The following is a 12,859-nucleotide window of genomic DNA, read 5'->3' on the forward strand; positions in this document are numbered from 1 at the left end:
TTTTCGTTGTAAATACTTGATTTCCTTTTCTGCCAAATTCTAAAACTTCCAATTAAATAACTTTACTATATTAGTGGAAATATCGTTGAGGAATTTTTATTTTTACCTATACTAAATGTCTTTAGTGAGATTCAATTTAGTAGCAAATATTTAAAGACACGTTTGAGTATATCTCCCTAGATTAATAGGTATAAAACTTTAACAATTATTTAAACTAGTACACAACTAACAGTGTACTACGAGTACTTGTTAGTACGAGCACTAAAAAATCTACCCTTTCGATTATTTAGTGCCTTGTAATATTTGCTACCTGGTGAGGGAAAACTAGCAAAAAAATTCCCTGGCTCTTTTGTAATCCAACTTCACTTGGTGAGATACTGAAACTTAACATCATTTTCTTTGTTTAGATATTATTAAAATTCAAGAATCTTCATATCCAAACGATCTAGCATAGGAAACTTGAATTTCCGTTTATTGGTGGCAAGTTTAATTGAGTAACTCTTAACTGAATATTCATCATGAACCGCCATTAAAAGCTAACAGTAGAAATACAAAATTGCACATTGGCTTGCATAATTTCCCTCACTCACTGTTAAGCAGTACGCGAAGAGGTTTTGGTCAGAATTGTTCGTATTTAGTAACCGCTGGGCTTCATATATAACTTTAAGCCTACCCTATATCTAACTTCATTTCCTTAACAATACAAAGACTATGATTATACAAATGTTCCGTAATATACTTTTCTTAATTTTTAAACAATACATAGATTATGAATGAATTCGAGAAATCCAGAAATGAATTATGACTAAAGTAACCGTCACCATAGTGCAAGTACCACATCGCTATAATTTAAAATAAGCAATATATTATTCATAGCAAGCATTTACAAAAAAAATTAAAATATAATGAAAAAAATTAAACTTATCTCCTCCATATCCTCAGTTATTGAGAAAATATATAGCAGGAAAAACTCTAAATCTTAAAAAAAAGGTTCCAAAGCTGTAAGTCTAATAGCGTTAGTATTACATGACATAAACTTATCATTACGGTCATATGGCATTGGCACTCCACTTACATATTATAATTATATTAATTAGCATTATTAATTATATTTGTATTTGTAAATATAATTCAATTATTATTCATTGCGATAGTGAAAGATTGTGTTAGTTACCAACAATAATAGATCTTATCAAGTCTTGTTTAGTCCATCCGCCCAGTGTGACAAAGCTCGACTGAGGGCTGATCTTGTATCTGCTTGTCTAGAATATGACCGTTATTACATTGGTGAAACGTTTTTGTTACCTCTTTCTTATAAACTTCCCAGTTTTGCTTTCCTTTGCTCCAATTTTATAATTTTACATAGACGAGGTAAAATATGAGAAGTTAATCAGTTGGATAATATGTATTTTACTTTAACTGCATACATCAAACATTGGAAAGAAATCATAATAAGTTAGTGTTTCAAATAACTGGTATTTAATAATATTTTATTAATTTATACTTGGTGATTTTTATGAGGTTTGTATTGTATAGTTTAAACTAAGCACTGATGAAAATTTGTAAATGAGAACGGTACGTAATTTATGGTATATTTTAAAAAACAACCTTCAAAAATTTAGTTAAATATTAACTTTTTGAGATGACTAAGACTATTTATACAGCGAAGAACTTGAATATAATCAGTGTAAAGTTTGGAGACATTACTTGAAATAATTACAACTCTAAATTAGTAGTTTGTAATAACCAATGATAAAAGTCTTTAAATAACATTTTAAATTAAATTTATCATAAAATACAGGGCGTCCCATAACAACAATTTCAGATGGCCGATGTTGAGAAATAGTAGAATATTTTATATTTTGTAAAGTAAGGACGATCAACGTTTAACATTTTTTTATCTAACGAATTAAAACGTACTAATACTATGCATTTTAAAATCATCATAATCATCATTGCTTTTGTTCTGATTAAACCACTTGTATTTTATAATTTAATTAACGCAAAATAAAACTCTTTCTCATTTAAACATATATTAGTTCGCCTGTTTTTAATTTGAGCTCCATACTTTCATTGAATAGGTTCATGAAAAATAAAAAATAAATGTCATCAGATAGTGACAACAGCTTTTTAAACAATATTCAATCTAGTCAAAACGTAAACATTTTAAATTTATGTATGTCTCAAAACATGATTCTGATATTCTCCAGCTACATGATTGTGTAAATCAAAATCCACAAGGCTTTTTAATAATAAGTCAAGATGGAGACATTATAGTCCTGCTCGCAGTTATTATTACGTCTCAAGCCTTACCGATTTGAAAAGTTCCATCAGCGCCTCGTGAAGAGCGTACAGTGAACGCTGTACATTACTACTAAGTTCAAATAAAACACATTTAGAGTTTTAAAACTACTGAAAGATAGTTTACTGTCGTCATTATTTTAGGTTGATCAAAATTTAACATAGTTTAAATAGCAAGTAAAAAAACTAAATTGGTTAGAATTCAAGGTTTCTTATTGAGATTGCTTGCTTTCCGTGTGTTATTCATAAAAAGCGATTTGAGTTTAAACTCAGGGTTACAATGTTTAAACCTACTAGGTGTAGACCTATTTTTGCTTCTGAAAGCTATCTAAACACAATTATTTCCTAAGAATTGGCTATCTAAAATAAAAATTAGTACATAATAGTAATAAAACGTTCAAAGTTTCGAAAAAATATGAAAGTGTATTTATCACTTTAAATAAGATACTTTAATACGAGTATTTTAAAAATAATTAATTTTGAGGGGGTAGACAGTTCTAATAAGTTAGATTTAGTATTTACCACAATACTTATGGTGTATATTAATTATAATAAAATACACATAGACTTTAAATTATTTATTTGGCAAACGAATGTAATGAATCTTGAGATTGTGAAGAAGATACATCAATGCGGGTTAACTTGGAAAACATAATATGGCGAAACGTCTATACCTATAGTATTTAAATTTCAACCGATAATCAAGAACGTTTTATTTCTTTCCCATCGGATTCGCTTTACTCAAGTATTGTTTTCCTGCCTAAACCTGTCAGACTATTTTAACGATAAAAAAATATTTTATCTCAATATAAAAGACGCTGTTTTAAAGTATTCATACTATAAAGTTCAGTTAATCATAGTGAGAATTTACGGATTTACAATACTCTATTGTCGTATATATTGATATCGTCTGAGGTAGATAGCAGCACACGTCACGTAAACCAAGATATCCCAATTAACCCACCTAATAGGGGAGGGGATTATTACATGGTAGAAGAGCGACGACCTGCCCAAGGACTGGCCCTAGTACCATGGAATGCTCTAACCTGGGTGCGCATAACAGTTTCACTGCTGCCATTGCTGTTGGTTCTAGTAACAGTGATGAATGTACGGCTACTGTTTTAAGCACAGTTTCACTGCTGCCATTGCTGTTGGTTCTAGTAACAGTGATGAATGCACGGCTACTGTTTTAAGCACAGGCAGTCCCAATCCCTGCCAAGGTTGGTCATTTAAAATAATTTTTAATTTAAAATCTTAATATATCGTTTTGAAATTTCCTTCACGATATAGACTTCTGAAGATTTTCTTAAAATGTTTAATAATCATATTGTTGCAAGGCAACATGCCAAACACTAATGGGGATGGTCCACATAATCTTTACAAATTTGTTAATTATTATTTGCTGAGCTAGAAAAATATATTCTTATACTACATGCAAATTAGTTAACAATTAGGACTAAAGGGTAATACAGTTTTAGTAATCCCGACATGACAGCTAGATAGTCCCTTGGCTTGGCCACTACTTTATTCTTAACAACTATTTACTGTGACGGTTACAAACTCTAATTCTCTAAAAATTAATGAAATTCAATTGTAATCTTATTTTGATTTTTTTTATGAAATTCCTGCATACCTAATTTTGCAACGTTTGCAACTGGCAATAATTTCATTTATAGTCACAACTTTCTGTATTTCTGGTATATATTAATATACACTTTTACAAAATGAGTGGAAAATGCAACCTATAATAAATATAAATATATAATATTTAAATAAGATTCTCACACAACACGTCCAGTCAGATGAAATGCCTTTCTCCCTTTGTCGCAGAAAAGAAATTGTGTGATATCCGGTCAGAAGTATCCAAAGATATGTTAGATCCGGCTTGGCGGACCGCAATTATTCGAAGGACCAATAAAATGTCTAATATTTAAAAACTCATACTTCGATAGCTGAGCAGGTGGAGCCCATACATTGATTTTCTAAGGAATAACTCTTAGTCGTTTGGGAAAAATAAAAATACGAATGAGATCACAAAACATAATATTAGAAAAAAGGGCACACAATTAGAGCAAAATACAAGTGTTAAAATGATTTTCTTCTTCTGTTAAATTGTCCAAAAATGTCCGAATTAGTTGAGGATCTTAAATCTTGGTTGAAAAGAAGATTGTCTTTAGTTGCGAAGGACCATAATAAGAATGATGAAACACTGTTACCTTGCACCGTCCATTGTCTGATACCTCGACACACATGAAGTTGGGTTGATTGTAGTTCGACCTGGGTTGATTCCAAGGAACGTTGCGCTGGTGGAGTCCTTGCTGAGGGATGAAGATTCCACCATGAAGATTCCACCTTCACTTGACACTGTTTTCGGTTCACTCACGAACGTTGCGACAAAGTTACTTTTGGCTCGTTAACCAAATAATGTCCGGCTCGAAGGGACTGTTAACTGCCATAGAACGGCTTACGGTTCACAAGAGACAAGACAAAGGGACACGGCCCGAACTTGGTTAGAGCTGGTGTTGACGTACAACCTAGCGAAACGGAGTCTTTGGAAGAACTGGAGAGATGCCTTGGGGAGCTTTTCTTGTCCGCGTCCTGGACGCCTGATTGGTCGGCAGAAGTCACCTCATACCACGTGAGGATCGGACCACTATAGATTTGGAATGCAGGTGTGTGTGTGTGTGTGTGTGTGTGTGTGTGTGTGTGTGTGTGTGTGTGTGTGTGTGTGTGTGTGTGTGTGTGTGTGTGTGTGTGTGTGTGTGTGTGTGTGTGTGTACAAAGATAAGTGGAAATAGATTGGCTTATAATAAAAATGGTATCGGACAATGGTGGGCAAAGAGCAGTTCTAAATAACATACAATTCTAATTATTAGTAAAAACTATATTAATGCGTAAAATTTGATTAATTGATATGACTAAAATATGAAAACCTAACAGAAATTTTTAATTAAAAACTCATATAGTTTTTGGATTCCATTAAAATCTGAATGCTTCAATTATCAAAATAAATAAGTATGAGAATTAGAATTGCTGATTGTGAGCTAATTTGCGTTTCTGTTCTTTACTATAGAAATATTTAAATTCGGCTTGGCCCTTAAAACACTATGATCTAAGGAATACAAGTTACCTTTAAGTAAATTATAGTTACTTGTATCAGGTAAATGTCCAAAATTTTGTGCGAATATTTGCATTAATCACTGTGAAGGAGGCTGGCGGTTTTTACAACGCAAGTCCTTTCTTATTGTCTAAAAAGTATATCTTAGTGTTTTTTTACTATTTAAAAAGAGTGTGGATTCCAACCTCTAAACTTGATGTTATATCTTTGTAACATGCCATATTGTGGTTACAAATGTTTGAAAACCTGATAAATTTTGAAGAGCACTTATAGAGACCGCAGTGTGTGAAAATAAATTTTGCACGCATCAGTGGTGTTTAGCGTGCAAGTTTGGTGTTGACTCTCTAACTGTCTATAATTACATTTTTCTTATAACATTGGTATCAATCCACATCAATTCCTGTCCTGCTATTTTTTATTGATTAAATGTATTATTTTATAGCTTTGTAAAGTTGTAATGGACGTTTTTAAGGCATTCAGTATTTACTAACCAAATCATATTTATTTTTTATAGAGTGGATACTATTTTAACAAAATGTAAGGCTAACTTCAAGACATAAATAACATATGTAGAAACAAACATGTAAACCTGCTAACATGTAAACTATAGGAATTGCAAGAAAATAAACTGAGCATAAATTCTAAGAATAACGAAACACCTAAAGTCTACATGGATACCCGGGGCTATTTTATATCAAAGGTCTGAGGGCGCTACTTGTAAAATTAATTGGTAGGCGGCGTTTCACTCTACTAACCAATGTGTTTTCACTGACTTTTTTTAATTAGCAAATTATCTCATAAATTTATAACACAATAAATACCGATGTTTTTTAGTTTTATTTATTGTGTTATAAATTTATGACATAATTTGCTAATTAAAAAAAGTCAGTGAAAACACATTGGTTAGTAGAGTGAAACGCCGCCTACCGCATCAGAATACGACGATCCAGTCAGAAATGGCAGCGCATAATGTACTTCACAATGTGTACCTAAAACAACCCGCCATTTCTGATTGGATAAACCTTTTGAGATGCGGTTTGCGGAATTCAACTCTACTAAGTGAGCTCTTTCAAATGAGGTATCACTCGACCCATGCTTCAATTTAAGAATTCCATGTTTTCCTCTGTGGGCCGTCCCCCCATGGTTGGCATGTCATGGTAATAGCAAGGGAAAATAGTTTACATAGCCATACGACACTGTGCAAAGTTTATAGATGTTATCTCCTATGGTTTTTAAAATATTAAGCCGTACCCATACTTTTCAAACACCCTGTATAAATTATGTTAACAAAACGAATGCAAGATTGCAAGAGTATTTTCTTTCTAAATATTATTTTCCGTCCTCATTGGGTATTGGCCTGTTCGAGGATCCCATCAAATAAAACAAGATGGAGGGTAGTGCACTGCAAATTTGATGGTTTTTGAGAGAGAGTGCTGTGGTCACAGAACAGCAGTCATCTCTGCTAAATTTGACTCAGATCCAAATCTGGCCCTTGCATCGACTTTCCCTATGGACGAATAGACTAACTGCTTGTAATACCAGACACAAAGTGATCATTTATCTGGAGAGTAGTCACAAATGTATGTGGCTTTAAATCTATTATAAGCATAGTATTATCTTTGCGGCTCGGAGACTACTTCTTCATCCGGCAAGAAATGCGAAGGTAACTTTCTACGTGTGAATATCGTAATTGCTACCTTTGTTTTTTCTGATCTAGTTTATGATCATTTTTATAGTGCACATCCCTTTATAACTGTCCACTAACTTGATATTTAAGTTATTGATGTTTACTATGTAATGTTAAATGTGAAGCTTTATTTTAAACAGAAATTGCATATTTCAGGAATTGTAAAATAAAATAAATTTATGTTTTATGTTTCCTAATTCAACTCATCCAATCTATCAAATATAATATTTTTTTGAATTGGAATCCATTCTATTTACCACAAATTTTAAATTATTGCTCCCACTTTTTTTTAATATTCCGTTTTTATGAGATTAAAAAAGTATATCTTCTTTAAAATAAAAATAAACATATTTATTTATTTAATTAAATTTTTGGTTGATAGAAAAAAGTGTTCTTAGGATAGATACGATAATATTATAAAATCGATCTCAAAATTGTATGGATAGTACAGTTTTTAATAGTGTGTACTATTTTATTATTATATCGACGGAAAAGCTATACAGTTTTTTCAATATCTTTTAATATTCCTGCGCCATTAAACAACACGTGCAAGTGTTTTGCCTCACCGAATGAATATATGAGAATATCTTTTCAAAGCTTATATATAACGATTAAAATCTCAATCTTGTGGACCATCGTTTATGGGACGTTAACAATCACCAAATACAATTTTAAATAAATCGTTGATATTCCTTTTCGAAAACCAAAGTAGTCCTGACAGAATACCATGCTCGTGTAAGAAAGAAAACTCCAGAGTGAGAAACAATGCCTAAAAACCTTTACTTACTGTTGGTAGAACCACAATGAGTCTGTAGATACCTCAAGAAATAGTCACCTTTTTAAGTAAGGGATAATCTTAGTGTTTTTCAGACCATTTGGAAATTGAACAGTTGTAAAGTGAAAAGTGTATTATTTTGGCCAATGGTTTGACAAAAAACTTTTAGGAAGCAACCCAGACATTATATACTCATCTTTGAAAAACTTCTGATTTAAATCACGTACCGCTGCAGCAACCTCTTCTTCTGTAACAATAGTTAACATCATCGACGCTGCTGGGCCACGTGACCCCCTGCAGCTAGAAGATGACGGAGGAGCGCCGCCACTCATCACCGCTACATCAACAAAGAAGTTATTCAATATATCGGCAACCAAAATTGGGTCCTTTATAGTATTTTCCTCTACAGTCAGTTCTATAGGATTCACAGCCTTTGCATTTTTTATTTCTTTGTTAATACTCCAAGCTCATAAATAGACTTTTTTCAAGTCTTATAATAATTTGTAACATAAAACTCGAAACTAATTTTCCGGTTTTAATACAACTACTCCGATTTATTTTTCTGACTGGGCTCGCAATGTACAGGTAGTACAATAATATTTTATTAAACGCCTCAAACATTACAATAGCTCCGAAACCATTGTCGAAACAGTCCCAAGTCTCGTCCTTTAATAAATGCGCATAACTCGGAAATATTCTCGGGTCAAGTAAACTCGGCTAGTAGCAGTATGAGGCGGCATAGTGACAGGCGCACATTCAGTCAGAGTAACCAGCTGTGCGTCAAGGTTGGAGACAGCCGTGACAATCAATGATACATCCTCAGACGGAATTTTAGTGACAGGCGCACATTCAGTCAGAGTAACCGGCTGTGCGTCAAGGTCGGAGACAGCCGTGACAATCAATGATACATCCTCAGACGGAATGTTAGTGACAACGTTGTCAGTCGCGGTGGCAGTGGTAGCTGCCACACTTGTTGGCGAGTTAACAGTTCAGTGGAATTTGTACTTTTTCAACCGATCACTTAATCTTCTTTTTTAGAATGTTACATTAAGTAAATATGTAGATTATTTCATATTCAATACCAAAGAGTATTATACTTTGTGTAAATAAATCTGGAGTCAAACTGGTATATCACTGCTTGCCCACCATCTTTTTGTTATTAACTATTTACTGTGTGTGTAGGGTACAATTCCAGGTGTGCTGTAAAAATTTGAACATCCGATAATAATCGAATGTTTCGTACACATTTTTTATTTCTTGAATACATACAAACATTGATAATGGGTAATATGAATATATTATTTCACCCTTTAACAATTTATAAAAACATTGTGATAAAAGGTACTATATTAACATAAATAATCGCACAAGGCTAAGCTAATGACATGGACGCAGTCAGTCATAAAATTTTGTCATGTTTGATTACAATCTGAATTCTTAAATAATTAAAATATATAAATAGGTAACATGTAGGCTAATCTGCGTTACTTTTCTTATAGAAATATATAAATTTGTTCCATTTCTTAAAAAAAGTAATCTAAGGAATACTTAATAAAATTAATTCATGGTCAATATCCGGAATGGTGTAAACTGTAATAATTACTAGAAAAGTCTTTTCGTATTTTCAAATCAAAGTATAATATCCTATCCTGAATAAGTTACGTTTTATTTTTGGAAATTTACCAAATATACTAAAACTCTTGTGAATTCGTATTGATTCAGCAATGTATGAATATAAGTTTTTGCAAACACTGGTCGTACTACTTTGCAGCCCTCTGTTATACACTATTTCTACCATACATAACTATAGCTAAGACTGAGGCAATAAGTATATGAATTTGATTTACTAGTTTAAATACTTTAGCATGAACCTGAAGTACCTTTGTTCAGAGTCCCAGGTTTAAAGAAGCGTCGAGAAATCTCTATTGTAGTTAACGACTGATTAAATTGCACTAACTGTATCCTCTCTTTGATAGAATTCCAATTAAAAATTTACGTTACAATAAGCTACTCCAACTAAATGTTAAAATCTTGTTTGGTTTTCATGGAGACGATGATAATATTATTGTTAGGTAGTATACGGTTTAACCCTATATAATTCGTACTGATAATTGTATCTTTGAGTCTTGCTATTTGGTTCGATTGGCTGTTCACATCGATTTATTATTTAAATGGACTAAATAGCTAGAAATTGATAATAATACCTCTTGGTAAGGATTTCAAAAACTATGAAAAAACCTAATGATAGGATAAATAATCTCGAATATAATATTACTAAATGGAAATACACAAAAGTACATCCCGTAATAGCAGGAAACGTTTTAGAAGTAATTAAAAAATGTAACTGGTCACACGTTGGAAAGCATTTTCTGGCACCAAACAACACTGGCTTTAATTTAATTTGCCGCATTAGTTCTTAACAAAGTGTTTCATTAAATTTGAACGCTCACACCATTTTGCTTTTCCCAGAGTATTTCAGCGCCTTACAGGACAAATTGGAAGCCTCCAATAATAATTTTTATTTTAAAGGCATCACGAGAATATATTATTTGTTGTTTTAATATATTATTCTTGTTTGTACTTGCAGAAGTTTGTAATCAAGGAGTAGATATCCTACAAAAATATAAACATTATTAAGAACCCAACAAAGTCTTATTGAAATTGTGTTTTTTTACGTCTGTCAGTACGTCAATCCATCCGTCTGTCCGTCTGTACGGTAACACTTTATAGGAAGATTTGATTCACGTGTAATCTTCGTCAAAGGAAGAAGATTTGCACCCCTTCCTAAGCGACGTGCACATCTCATCTATACATACGTGTAAAAAATTGCAAAATTGCACAGTCCATCTAAATGTTATCAGTTATCAGTATCATATTTTATATACAATTTAAAATATGAAACTTGTAGTCGCTGATATAACTTCTGATCAGAACAAGATCATTGGTCCCTCAGCAACGGCCTCAAGTTGAAAATCAGCAAGTGTTCAGTTTTACATATAGCTCCACAACAAGAGATACAGTCTCTCGGCCACGTAAGGTGATGGCGATGCTTGATGCCCAGACTCTGGTGATTCAGCGATCTCTTTTTCCAGTCATTTTTCAGTATTTTATTACTGTTATCCAACATATGGGATAACATATGCCTCTCAAGGGAGGACACGGTAAGGATCCCAAAGTTACAAAACACTGCAGCAAGGTTCATTTACTCCTATCACGTTTTGACCAAGCGTCCATTTATCGTGAGGCTGCCCACCTTCTTCCTATATAAGACTTCTTCAGTATGCTGACGTGCTGCATGTCCACAAAATCTTGTCCCTAAAGAAGCCGCAGTACCTTAGTGAGAGACTTCCCGGGAAGAGGTTGCTGAACGATGCGTCCGTCGGCGTGCAAGGGTTTTGCTAGAGTTATACTAGAGGCTGGCCGGAAAAGTAGTCCTAACTTTTGGCCTACACTATCAATGATCTTTTCGAATACATTAAACGTTTTAAAGTATGGAACGCCTTTTATGCCAGGTTTAACACAATTTTATACTCTTTGTAGTAATTATCAATTTTCACCTTTATAAATAGTTTACTAATTTTAATTTGTTTATTATTTTAAACTAAGTTAGTTTTAATGTCACTTGTAAAAAGGTAATATAATGAAGACATATTCCAATCCATCCGGTTAGCTTTCAAAACCTAATGAACTGATGCGAATGCCAATCGTTCAGAGTACACTTGTGGAAACTAGCGACTCAGGCCCTGTGAACACGATCGACAAGTGGTCTATCGAAGGTAGCTTCGGCCTGTAGCGTTTTAGGCGACATTGGTTTTAAATGTTATTATAGTTATATTTGGAGACTCTAAGGCACTCAAAGATACTAAAACAAGCGGTGTGTAGAGTGTTTTCGTAAATATAGTTATACATGTTTCGTTCAGGATGGTAGCGATGAATGAATAATGACATAATGAATAATGACATATAAGCGTTTTTAGTCTTAAAAGTATTTTTCTTTTCAATACTATTATAAAAGTGTTATTGATACTTGTGTGTTCAGAACTAACACTCGAGCGTGCGCACTGCCCTTTCCCTTTTGATTCCCTTACGAAAAATGGAACCTGTTATTTTAAAGTCTCTACGAAATTTCTGTGTTTTTATGCAGAAATTTTGACCTAAATGCCAATAACCAGTAAGGTCCTTCCTTGGATAACGAATAATCTACGCGCAAGGAATCTACAAACACCTACAAGTAATAACAGGCGGACATACAGACAAATAGACGGACGTATGACCTATTACCCTGTGATCTAAAAATCAATAGAGTTCTTAAATATATAACAAAAGATGCCTTTATTTAAGAGCTCTTGTCGTTTAAAATGTTTTTCTGAATAACTTTGTGGTTATAAATTAATGGTTATTTAAGGATTTAATGATAATTCACTCAATTTAGATATTCTAATTTGATTTTCATTTCTAGTTTTTTAAAATTGGTTTTATAGTAAGAGTGATCCCCCATTGAAAACTCACCTCAACCAAACTGTATGAAATATATGGATAAAAACAAATTTGAAAAGTAAATATGTATAATTCAGTTTAGCCTTATATAAAAAAAGAAGGTTTATCACATAATAACCTTTTGTAGCATTAAATTGTTTTTTCAGTAAATATTCCATTGACTTTAATTTTTTTTTTATTTGGTTAAATCAACTGAATCAACTGAATAATTAAATACTCGTATTTTAATGATTTAATGTAATACTTTGAGCAAAATAAAATACTTGAAACAAACCTTGTAGGAATATAAAACTGGAAAATCTTCAAGAAAGAGGTAACAAAAGTTTCAAAATTTGCTATGGAATATATTCTAGACACGCAGCTACGAGATCAGCTCCGATGAGGTTTTTCTAAACGAGCGTCTTGTTGTCATCTTACTTTTCTGGCCGAACTACATATTTTATTGTCACTTTTATATTGTTATTCATCCTAACTATCTACT

This window comes from Homalodisca vitripennis, unplaced genomic scaffold (assembly GCF_021130785.1).
Source record: "Homalodisca vitripennis isolate AUS2020 unplaced genomic scaffold, UT_GWSS_2.1 ScUCBcl_902;HRSCAF=3827, whole genome shotgun sequence".
In the NCBI taxonomy this organism is placed as follows: Eukaryota; Metazoa; Arthropoda; class Insecta; order Hemiptera; family Cicadellidae; genus Homalodisca; species Homalodisca vitripennis.